At 38.3% G+C, this 12896-nt stretch overlaps 2 protein-coding genes across 5 annotated transcripts in view; both read right to left on the bottom strand.

Moving 5' to 3' along the window:
* The window catches only part of LOC146644279 (uncharacterized), a 123294-nt gene that overhangs the window by 6607 nt on the left and 103791 nt on the right, over nt 1-12896 (bottom strand). The gene's annotated exons all lie outside the window — the stretch shown is intronic.
* LOC146644282 (CMP-N-acetylneuraminate-beta-galactosamide-alpha-2,3-sialyltransferase 1-like) overlaps nt 1-12896 on the bottom strand; it is a 101981-nt gene that overhangs the window by 77909 nt on the left and 11176 nt on the right. Inside the window, exon 3 of one of the 4 annotated variants that reach the window (XM_085396206.1) lies at nt 8400-8456. The exons of the other annotated variants lie outside the window; for them this stretch is intronic. The gene's annotated coding sequence lies outside the window, so the exon portion shown is untranslated. The remainder of the gene's footprint in view (nt 1-8399; nt 8457-12896) is intronic. 4 annotated transcript variants of the gene reach the window in all.

Raw genomic sequence — 12896 nt, 5'->3', positions numbered from 1 at the left:
CAAAGTTTTAAAAACATGTTTAGAGCCGTGTTCTGTCTGTATGAAACGTGATGCCATGTAGCTGGTTGACTGATTGCAACTAATAGACTTACATTAGTTAGCTAGTTAGCTAGCTAGTGAAAGAATCGATAACTCAGGGGAAAATAAGGACACTAAAACTAAAAATCAGTTTGAGGGAATCACTGTTGGGCTGCCTCTGACTGCAACAATGAGTTTTATGTTAAAATACCAAAGATATACTGTCCACTTTCGCTCTCTGTCTCTTTAGCAGTAAGTGGTAGGGGTGCAACGATATTCGTATCGATATTGAACCGTTCGATACAGTGCTTTCGGTTCGGTACGCATATGTATCGAACAATACAACATTTGTAATTTATTTTATCAACTTTCCTTCTGACAATGCTGTCTGTGTTGAGCGCTCAGTGAATCTGCGTTCGACTACTCCGCCTAGGCTGCACTGTCGAGCGCAGATCCACTGAGCGCTCAACACAGACAGCATAGTCAGGAGGAAGAGCGCAGGGCAAGCTAGCGAGACAGAAGTTAAGCTCTCCTTGCAAGATGGACCTCCCCCACCCTCATTCAGATCTGGCGTTTGGAATTATTTTGGTTTTCATGTGACGTATGACCCTGAAGGTAAGCGAGTCATGGACTAAAGTAAAACAGTATGTTGGATGTGCCATGCAATGCTTAATTACATTGGTGTGAACTAGTGTGTTAGCGCAGTTAGCTCGTTAACGTGTTGGCCGTCTAGCCCCATGCACGGGGCGATCGGCGGTAGCTCGTTAACGGAGATTTGCCGTGTTGTGGCGTTAAGGTCATTTCAACGAGATTAACCTGAAAGCACTAGTGGGAACACAACGAATATGACTGCACATTTACGCCGACATCATCCTAGTGCAAAGACAAAAACAACAAGCATGCTACTAACTTTAGCCGAGTCATTTAGACAGCTGTTAGCACGTGATTCTCCTTATGCTGCTGAGAATATAGCCCAGAAGAAGCGGATAGTATAGCTTTTATTTTGGAAAGAGACATTTCTCTGTAATAAACTCTCTTTTCCAAAGATGAGTGATTCCTCAATCAGATACAGGGCTTGCAAAATCGCTAGCCCGACGTCCCGGAGCTAGCGATCTTTCCAGTCGGGCTACAAAAATCTATCTCTTCCCTGCCCGTCGGGCTATTGTAGGAAAAATATATGTCAATGCTTTTGCATTCTTTCAGAAATGTAGCTGGGTAATTATGTCATTGGCATCGGTGAGCCACTGTCAATATGTGACATATTGAAATCGCGTTTGAATTTGCGCTTGTATTTTGCTTTCACTTTGCAATGACAGCACTGATCTGTGAGTGATGATAATTTGTGCACCAATTCCTCTGACATCGTCTTATTAATCGTTAGCTTACTATGCAAACATGACAAGTGAAATCTCCCGCAGCAAGCTTAAACATGTGAGAGGTTGATCGCGCAGAGAATCGCTGAGCTTATGTGAGTCCGTGTGTAAAAGTAGCAGTATATATATTTTAGTTCTGCTGAGCCAAATAAGACAGGTCGGGGTGAAGAAGTGACAGCCAAAGAAAAGCTTACCACAAAACGGAGAAGTTATGACAAATGAGACTATAAGGCAAAAAGAAAGTGCAGCTTTATGGTTTCATGGACAAAAGAATTTCTGTGGCTGCAATATGACGAGCTAAATAACCAGGGGTGCACATAAGTGGTCCGCAGGTGCGCATTCGCTGTCAAAATAAAAAACGCGCACAAGGGTTAGGGTTAAATTTAAAAACTGTACTTTTGAGTTAAAATATATATTTATAATTTTAATAAATGACAAATTAAAAAGGCATGAACATTTTTTGTATCGAAAAAATATCGAACCGTGACACCAAAGTATCGAACCGAACCGAACCGTGAATTTTGTGTATCGTTGCACCCCTAGTAAGTGGCTATGCATTGTTTAGCTAGCAATGAAACGGAAAAATCCAGCCGTTAGCCGTAATGCTCGGGTTTGTAAAGCGCTTTATAAATGAGCACTATGTCAGTTTTTGAGAGCAGAGCACCATGATGTAAATTAGCCTTTATATGTTTATTGTTTAATGTACTCTTTAATCAGGACCAAATTACCTCTGTAAACACAGTCACCATTCAAACCACTGCTGCCCATATGAATATAAAATATGTTCAATATTTAAAATTCAATAAACAAAAAAACAAACAGAGACATACACACACATATATTTACTGCTGGCCTTTATATATAATATTTGTAATACTGCTTTTAAAACTATTTCTTATCAAACAGACAAATAAGCACATTTCCAGAGTATTAGCTCCACTTTAATCCCTGTGGATAATTGTGTTGCCGTGTACCACATTCTTGGATCAGCATTAATTTAACTGCAGAGTAAATGCTCTCAGAAATGTCCAACTTTAGCCTTGTAAAAAAAACACATGTATGCAAATATGGTTTGGTATAGTCATGACATTATCAACAAAAGCAGAATATGCAGGCGACTCATTTATGGTCAAACACTGCTCCAGACAGTGGTACATGCGCATCACTCGTTTAGACTAACCACACATTCATATAAGAATAGCAACAAGTGAAATATTAAAGGTTTTAAAACAAACACTATTTCAGAAACAAAGTATGTCCTCAACAGACCAGCTGCTCTGAAGCTGTACTTAAGCTAAACGCTAATGCCAGCATACTGACATGCTCACATGGCCTAATTCACAAACAGTGGATAGCCACACATCTCAGATTATACTGAGTGTATGATTGTTTCACACACACAAAGCCAGGATTCATCAACATTTTCTCAACTGAATTTGTTATACAACACTTTTTTAATTTAACTGGGCAACAATTTCCCGGCTAGGTTTCATCAACACAGAGAACAAACAAAACAGTAAATAAAAGAAAAAAAAATAGATGATCATGCTGCTGTTTCACATGTGCAGTATATAAAATACATCCCAGGGGGGCAGAACCAGCTCATGAACTATCTCAATCTCCATAAAGGAAAGATAAACAACTTCTACCTACTGCGAAAAAGGTAATCAAAAAGAAACATTTTGTTAATGAGTTTGAGGTGTACGACTGTAATAATTCATTCTAACATAAAGTTCTTGGGTTTTGAAGTATTTTTTTGTCTACCATAATTCACCTTTGTTTGTTTTTTGTTTTTCAGCATAATTTCAAAGTGTGGCTCTTTGCTTACTACTTTGCTTAGTGTCTATGAAGAAAAATGTTGCTTACTCCTGGTTTAGCATATTAAAACTGCATTGACTAAAACAAGATTTCCATCCTTGTTGGATGTCATCACTTACAGTTTAATCCATCTCTTAAGTCTGATCTCAATAGCCGTTTCCGGGTCCAAACTCCTCTTCAGTTTCTAAACTCAAGCAAACAGTGCTGCATCACTGAGAGTTAAAAACTGTCTAAATGCTTTCATCTTTTTAATAAAATGATCAGTGTGTCTTCTCTACCAGGTGTAACAAGGAAGATATTAACCCTAAATTCCTTTTTGAAGCATCCTTTAATGCTTTGAGTACTCCAGGAGGGTAGAAAAGCACTACATAAGAATCAGCCCATTTACTTTTTGGAAAGGTTTGCCTTTTTTGGCTTCCTCCTCGTTGTTTTGTCTTTCTCTGGGTTTCTCACTTAGAATGACATCATCTACTCCATGATCCACCTCAAATTAAACACACTTCATTCTTTAAAAGAAGACAGGCATGGGTATATGCAGATTGCAGATAGCAAGCATGTGCTCATGTATACAGAATTATTCTGACTCCCTAACCTAAACATATGGTAAGAACAAAACTTGTCCATGCGTATGTTTTATTAGTGTAACTGTAATGTTGCATGTGCATTTATTTTCTGCACAGGATAAACAGAATTTGTGTGCATAAATTAATAAATTACACCCAGTAAGTAGCTAACAAGTTTTCGCTATCTTGGTTTAGCAGATTAGTATGCTAATGTTTGCTAAGCACATTGCAAGATACCAAATGGGACACTGGCAGTGGATCCTTTTGGTTGTAGATTACAAAGTTGGCTATTTGTGGACTTGGCTTGTATAGTGGTTCCCACAGGAAGTGTTGATGCATTGTATGGATGTGCTTTGTGTGCAGCAACGTTTAGATAGTTGGTGCATGTCGAAATAAAATTCAGTTGAATGAAGACATTTGCAAGCAGAGCATTACATTGTAATGAGATACTTCAAGTTATAATGTTTCAGTGTATATGAATTATGCTAATAGCAGCTAGCTGTACTCAAGATTAAGTAAAAATACTTGAGTTTGATAGGCTACAAGGCTTCCGGGCATTATAATAATATTTCCTGATCCTGAAACTATCCTGTTCAGCAAACAGGGATTAGGGCATATTTATTTTGCCTCATGCATGCTGTCCTCCCTGTAAATGTAGAACTCAGAGTGGGAGTTCGCATTCGTTTTGATTTTGATTAGTCACTCTTTGTTGTGCCTGCAGGGGGTGCTATTTTACATAAATCTTACATAATCTACCTTTGAGCTGAAGAGGGATGGGGTGGAGGGGATTTCATGGGATTTCTTTCAGCACCAAAATATCTCCTAGAAGTATAGGTCTTATTCTCTGTAGAAGGCAGCTTTAACATCTAACATGTATTTTTCCATTTTCTGCCAGGCAGTCTCTGTTTGGCATGCGTTACCTTCCTAGAGCTTATATATTGGAAGTAAAAGCATCCTTCAGTGTAGTTTAAATAAGTAGGGTGCTTTCAGGGTGCTTCAAAAACATTTTTTATTTTGGGGTGGGGGCTACAAAGGTTCCAGCAGGAACCCTCTGAGGCTTCTCTCCAGTTGTTTAAAGATTACTTTTCTTTCTGCTTACCTTTCCACATTAACTTTTAATACTGCTCCAAGAAATCTCTGAAATACTTATTAAAGCTGTAGTCTACAGTTTTTCAGGACCAAGCCTCAAGTTTAACAATGATGCATGGTGGTGTGTGGGACTCTGACATGAAATTTGCTTCAGTGCTTCTTAGACCATTGTCAGATACCCTGTCCTCCTAAAACATTAACAATACCGAAATATCTGATGAGTTCATACTGTGAAACAGGTAGAAAATGTTAGTCAACAGTGTGCTGCAGACAAAACACTGCTTTAAATATGGGTTTAAACATTGATGTGAGGTTGCACTTCATGTCATGCATATCCCACATCATAGGATAAAAACAATTCTTTGAATGGCTGTGGTATAGTATATGTGTATTAGCAGTGTTTTTCTTTGCAGTGTTAACATTTGTGGCCAACAGCAAGAGGAACATTTGGAAGATTCTAACGATATAAACCCTCCTCGTTAGTCACACACCCTGTATTAATGAGCAAATATAGAAGCAATTTACTTTTTGTGGCTGGTAAATTAATCAATTAGTATCAGTTGTTGTTTTTCAGTTTATCTACATTGCGCTTTATCTGAAATCAAAGATGAGAGGTTCAGGGTTGATTATGATTCTGTTCTTTCGTCCTGCCTCAACAGTTCTCAGTGTTGATTAGGCTGATCAGCAGTACTTGATATCTGCGCTTTTAATTATGCTGCAAATGCGTCTTAAAAATAAAACATGAAGCACAGGATTTAGCAAGACTTGTATGCTGACATAAAGTGACTGCTCTAGCTGAATGGAAATTTGCATTTTTATATTTATCACAGAATTTATTGACACCAATAACCAGATAATATAAACCAACTGGGAACCAGCAGACAATCATGTGCTTATTTCACAGCAAATAGGCACCCAATTTGAATTTAAATCAGGGTTTACCTGTGTCAGTGCAACTATATAGAGCTGGTTAATTAGTCCTTTAAAACAAAATACTGTAAGCTGTCTCTGTCTTTGAAAATTAAATAGTTCATTTGAACATTCTTAAGATATTTTTGTCATTAAGCAGTAAAAACATTTTGGTTTATGAAAAATGTCACGTTTTCATTTTCTGCATGGAGGGAAAAACTGGAAAACTCTCAAAGCTAATTTGTGCAGCATAGTGAGCACATACAAACTTCACACATGGACAAAACCCGAGTTAAAAGACCAACACAGTAACCATGAAGCCATCTACTGGTTTTAGACTTGTTACCATGTTGATTATAAGAGTGTTAGGACCACTTTGGTATCAGATTGGCGACCTGTCCAGGGTGTACCCGCCTCGCCCTATGGTAGCTGTGATAGGCTGCAGCCCCCTTCCCTCCATGACCCTGATAAGGATAAGCTGAAGAGAATGGATGCATGGATACAAGTGTTTGAGACTGATTTTACTTTTGAAGTCAGCCTCAAGTATAGTTGGTATTCCACACTTGACTTGAAGAACCAGAAGTTGCTGTGTTGACCCTTTTGGAACGATATAACAACGTCTCAAAAGCAGGAATGCTTGTTCTGCGAGCTAAACTGTTACAGTCCCGGCATACTATTTTTGGCTCCATTTTCCCCTTCTTTTTGTTATCCAGTCACCCATCCAGATCCAGCAACATCCTGACTCTTCACATTATTTTCTGCTCTGTGTATAACCTATTAAATGAACTAAGAATGGTGAAAGGTGGAGGAAACAACAGGAAGGACTAAACAATTATACAGCGATTAAGAATTGGTCATTCCAACTTCAGCAGACATCAAACTTGTGATTTCAATCAGTGTAAATAAAAAATATCACTGAAAAATGGAAGCATGTTCTGTTTTCATGTGAGAAAGATGAAGAAGAAAGAAGGGCTGCACCTACAGGACCACAACATCTGAGTGTGGGGACTCGGCTCAGAGAGGAAAATTAATATTTATGTTTTGAAGCAAAATGTACCAATGTTACACAACTGAACAACAGTACAGACTGTGGAAAACAATAGAAGACCATAATCTAAAGGAAGCAGTAATGCAACTGGGATACCCCTCCAATGATGTCACTCCTGCAACTCAAGTGAAATCATTCGAGGCATCTCTGTGCTTGTTTTTGCCTCACACAACACTCAAGACACCCTGGACAGAGGGTACATCTCTTGATCGCCACTTCACACCACATAACCCCTCTCTCCACACAAACCAGCTACAGGGTGGGCCATTCACCGTAATAACGTTGCGTTGAAACCAAGTGACATTACCAATAAGTTTGATGTGTCACATGGCCCTCTTCCTATTGAAAAAACAAAAGTTGTATCCAAGATGGCCGACTTCTAAATGTCCACCATGGTCACCACCCATCTGGAGTTTGCCCCCTCACATATACTAATGTGCCACAAACAGGACTTTAATATCACCAACCATTCCCATTTTATTACGGTGTATCCATATAAATGGCCCACCCTGTAGTTTCCACCAGTCCTTACAAGGATATCCAGCTACTCGGCTGCATCAGCCAGCTTCTAATTACCTAAAGCTTAGATCTAAAAAATATCTAACTGTTTTGTAATTACATGAAGCCTTGTTCTGCTGTGGTAATTCTAATTTCTCAGTTCTTCTTTTCCCTCTTGTGTAATCAAATTCCTACCACATTTTTCCCCCAGGAGCTAATATTATTATATTATTCTCGAGGTCTGCTATACAGAGACATCTTCAGGAATGTAAATCCAGAGGTGCAAAGCACTGGTTACACTGAATAACAGGAAGGCCTGATTAAAGAGCTGGCACAGTTCTGGAAAGAAATTCTTTGGACAGATAAAACCAGGATTAACCTGTACTAGAATCAAGAGAAAAGTAGCAGGATGAATTCTGAAGTGTACAGGGAAATACTCTCAGCTCACGTTCAGTCAAACGATGCAGAAGTGATCAGAGAGCACTTCACAGTGCAAATGAATAATTACCGAAAAGGTGCTTCAAAAGCAACCCAAGGGTTTCTCAAGGCAATTATATAGGATATTTTTCAATGGCCAAGTGATTCACCTGATCTCAGCAGAGGTTGCTTTTCAGTTACTGAAGACACAGGTGACGGTAGTGAGACCCACAAACATGCAGCAGCTGGAGGTGGTTGCAGTAAAGTCCTGGCAGAGCATCTCAAGGGAGGAAGGTAAGCATTTGATGATGTCCATGTTTTCTAGACTTCAGACAGTCGCTGACTGCACAGGACTTTCATTCAACTAGATTGAAATAGTCCAGTTACTTTGGAGACTAACATAAAAATGCTCAAATTAGATTACACAACCTATATTACACAGCATAATATCTCCATACAGAAAGCCCCCAAATATAAAAGAAGAATCAGCAGACTCCATATTTGATAACTTTATTACAATACTGTTCAGCTTTGTGAAATTGCTATAGCGTCCACTGAAATGGATGTGGGCATAATTTTAAATTAAATATAAGTTCATCACCTTATTCTAATTGAATATTGGTTTTCTGCAGGCAGTGAAGTTAGGTAACATTAATTTGTCCTTACTCTCTCATCTCAGCTTGGCTGTTTTTTCTTCTTCTTCTTTTTCAATTAAACATCCATCTGGAAAACAGACATCTCCAGTGAGTGAGGGTTTGTTCAAATGCTTCAGTTCACTGCCCATAAATGCACTTTAGGGTGCTAGGGCTGTCAGGCCAGCTCTTTTTGCTGGATAATATATTGTTCCAGAAATAATTGCAATAAACAATAATAGTCATTTTAAGACCTCAGAGCACAGAGAAAGGGTGGGGGTACAGAAACACAGCATGTCTTTTCTGCTCATTTGATTTAGGTAATGTGAAAAAACATCTGTCTGTATTTTGTTACTTTTGTTCTGTGTCCAGAAATGATTTTTGATAATAATTAATGTCTGTAGCATTGCTTTGATAAATTCAACAAGTCCAATTTTGTCTTGAGGATACAAAATTCACAATTCTCATGGAAGTCCTAGGCACTCCCCACCTTTGTGCTGAAACCATAGTACCTTCACCATACAACATATGGTCATCATACAATGACCATACTTAATTAAAATGAGTAACTAAATTGACGCTGTTTGTTTTTTAACATTTACTCAGTAGTTTCTTTCTATATCTTTGGCCACACAATGATGTACCGGAGCAAACTTGTTTTGTTTTTCTATTTGACTTTTCTAAGTATAGAAGACTTCTGCACTGGCAAGCGCAAAGACTCATGAGATGGTTAATGTTTAACAACAAATTGTTAATTTAGTAGTGTTGTGATCATTATTTCAGCCATGTTGTGTTTAGACTCTGATTCCTGTGAATGTGTTATGTTGTTTCTAGTGCTGTGTGCACAGATTTAGCTAGAAATGGGCCACCGTGACTGAGGCTTCTCTGGCAACTGACTTTATTTTCACCCTGTTTTACAGCAACAACAGCAATGACAAATTCTTTGGTAAGTCATTTCTCAGCTGGCTTCAACAAATAAGAAACACATATTAATAAATTAATTATTCTAAAAATAGAACAAAGATGGTTTATCATCTCATCCACATTTACCTCCTCTTCACCTAACCTACAGCCTCTCTCTCATCCACCGTTCACATTGCTCTGCCTCGGTCTGCAGCTCGATTTGTGTGATTTGCTCGTAGTAGTTCTCCACAATCTGCCCTGGCTTAACATGTCATCCATGGCAATTTCAGTCCTGCAGTAATTTTTCATCTTTTATCTAACTCCAGTCCTATATATATTTATTTATCAATCACATCTAGCTAGGTGGTTCATGTTTGTAACAGAAGATCCATGCACACAGCATTGCAAGGTAAGTGGATGTTTCCTCAACTGCTTGTGCAGCTTTCAAGCTCCCACAATTCTTTTCCATCCAGCAACGCTCTCTTATCAGGTCCTATGAATCCCACTCAAATAGGGGATGCATGATTAGATGATGGAGATCTGCTCAGCCTCGCCTGACACCACACCCTAAACCCACTGCTCCACCCCTGCCCTGCAGCTGAGCCAGAAACCATACCCTGCCACAATGTTATATGTTGTGCAAACAACATATGTTACAAATTTTAAGAGTAGCTTTTTACATTGAAATGTGGTCAAAATAATTCTGTGTATAAGTGATTCTTGGTATAAGTGGCTGCAATGGTTCTTTTACTTCCTCCCCCCCCTTTGAATTATAAATTGACCAATTTTAGGAAAAGTCATGAAATATCAGATGATGACATTTTATTTAAAGAGAGTTACATGATTTGTAAAATGCCAAAGAGTCAAAATAACCTGTAGTGGTGATGCAAACAGAGAAAAATAAACCATACAATGGTGATTTGAAAACTAAAGGAACGGTGAAAAGTAGACACCGAGTTGGGATTGTTTGTTTCAAAAAACAGCTTTCATACTCAAGAATAAAACTTGAACACAAAATTGATTTTTTCTTCATGTGCCCATGCTTTGACTTCAGAGATTACACTGGGATTCGCATCAGCAGCAAGGAGTCAGTAACATAAAAGAAATGAAACCAAATTTGGGGGATTTAAAGAAGGAGAACATTACTGGAGCAGAAGATACTGACAGGCAGGCACTTTTATTTATTTGCAAGTCAAACCTGTAACCCTTTTGAAAACTTTAATAACTGTAATAACAGAGTTTGCATACATCACCTGCATGTAAAAGCAGGGTTAATACAACCAATGTGTTAATTGTTACAGTTATTGCTTTATATCCCAGAATGCTAACTAACCAACTAAGGTCATGTTTAAGTGGGAAAACATCTTTCACGAGGGGGAGGCCAGACTATCAGCACTGCATATTCATGAAAAGCTCGACTGAGTGACTGTGACTGGTGATTATGAATTTGTCTACTTTCATCACATTCATTCTGGTGGAAGGCTACAAAGTATTAAGCCTATACAAAAGTCTTTTCATGCACTCAGGAGGAAATGGAAGCAATAAAAGAAGCTAAACCAAATTTGTAGATAGCAAAGAGAAATTGTCAGAGGTGGATACAGGAGATCACTAGCCATTGGAGATAAGGAAAAACTCAATAATGGCGATATTATCCTTTAAGCTGATTACTAGCCCCCATGAGATGAACTGACCTAATCTGACAAAGAGATTTTGTGTGTTTACTTGGATGATGAGAAAGTTTCAGGTCTGATTCAGATATTTACTAGATCCAACAGAAGAAAGCAGTTCTTTTCTAAGAACTCCGGTCCTTTTATTAACCGGAGGTGAGCATCTGCCTGTTTCGCCTCCTCCTCCCTCTATTCTTTTCTGCAGCTCTGCTTTGATAACAACATCTGTGACATAAACTTTATAGAAGAATTTGGCTGTTTGATCAATGGAAATGAAAACGATACAGTTTGTAAGCCACACAGGCACTAGTCTGTGTTCGCAATTCTAAGAAATGAGATGAAGTCTCTCCTGCTGTGAAGCTCAGCGGGTAAGTCCAGCACAACAGTGAATCAAAAGTTGAGTAACACCACCAGCTGCAAATTCATGTCTTCACTCACTCAAAGAAAGTTTTATAACAAAATCTGGACTCCCATCTGTGGTGTGCACCAACCCAGTTTCCCAGAAATTACCTTTTCATAAATTCAATTACGTTTTTGCAACATAAGGTAACAGGTAGCATGTTTTTAGAGTTGACAATGATGCCACGGAGGCAAAAAATGAAAAGTTAGTGTCAGAGAAAGTTTGTCATTTTGTCTAAATGTAAATAAGATATCTTAATTTACCATTGTCTGCAATCCCTACTCTTAATTTCACTGCAGTTACTGAACTGACAACTTATTCAGCATCAGTACTACATCCATTTTTATTCCAGCATCAGAGAACTGATTTTGTCAAACTTACACATACATCCACACTGAGCTGGACTATTAAAAAGGCACCAGAGCCACAGGGTTGATCTATCCATATAAAGAGAGCATGAGCAGTATAAAAGATATACATAGCTTCTGCTTGCTAAAGAGAAGCAGTGCAGAAGTGCCTATCACCCAGATAATTTTTAATGGCATGAAGGGGGTGACACTCTTTAGAAGTCCATGTGAAAACAGCTCTTGGCTTCCTCACTCTGTCACTCAAGTAAACATTTTCCTGATTAGTTTCAGGTCTTGTTGAATAAATTATGAAGTTCAGTTTGTGACTTATGATCATTATAAGAGGCAGAAAGGAAGATTGCCCAGTGATTGCTAACAACTTGTCATCATTAACAAGTCGTTAGCCAATGAGCATGCAGTGTCCTGTTTGTCTGTGAGATCCACCGCTGGCTTGTTAAATCCTATATTTAATTGAAATAGTACAAAGATACTATATCCTATATTGGAACAGGTAATTATTTGCTGTTTTGCTGGGAGTAGGACAACAATAAACTGATTGGTTCATTAGTAACATGACTGGGTAGAAATGAGTTTTAGGAGTAATGACAGGGAGAAAATCAAGCATTGCTTATTTCAGCAGGACAATACAAAGAGCATGGGTCCTTACTAAAGCGAAAGGCTAAAGTGGGCTGTCTGATATCTAGGCTGGTTAAATTTTGAAAACATTTGACACTTAGTACAAAGATACTATATCCTATAATATACTATCTCACCTTTTTTCCCCCTCAAGGAATATCCCCGCACAAGAAACGTCTGCATACATACAGCACAGCTTCAGACAGCAGGTCTGCTAAGGAAAATCAATTTTACATCTCAACATCATTTTCTAGAACATTTTTCTGTAAGAATATAAGCCAACCTCAATTCACATTTATTCACAAGAAATTACATTAGAGGTATACCAATAAAGCAAATAAGTGTGGATCTACTGTCTGCAACACAGATCTTATTTTTATATAAGACAAAACCTGATGATACCGACGACAGCTCTAAACTTTACCCATGTGACTGCATAGAGGATGCAAATATCTGTATAATGGGTGGTTTCTCAGTTTGGCTTTAAATGCGATCTAAGATATGATATGCTTAAAAGCAACAAAAACCTTCTTATTCACTTTCTTGCAGAGGGGTGGATGAAAAATCTGTGTTAAACC

This window comes from Rhamphochromis longiceps, linkage group LG22 (genome assembly GCF_057381845.1).
Source record: "Rhamphochromis longiceps isolate RC_006_pf linkage group LG22, R_longiceps_female_GT1.1, whole genome shotgun sequence".
Classification (NCBI taxonomy): domain Eukaryota; kingdom Metazoa; phylum Chordata; class Actinopteri; order Cichliformes; family Cichlidae; genus Rhamphochromis; species Rhamphochromis longiceps.
This window is presented reverse-complemented; position numbering and strand designations above follow the sequence as displayed.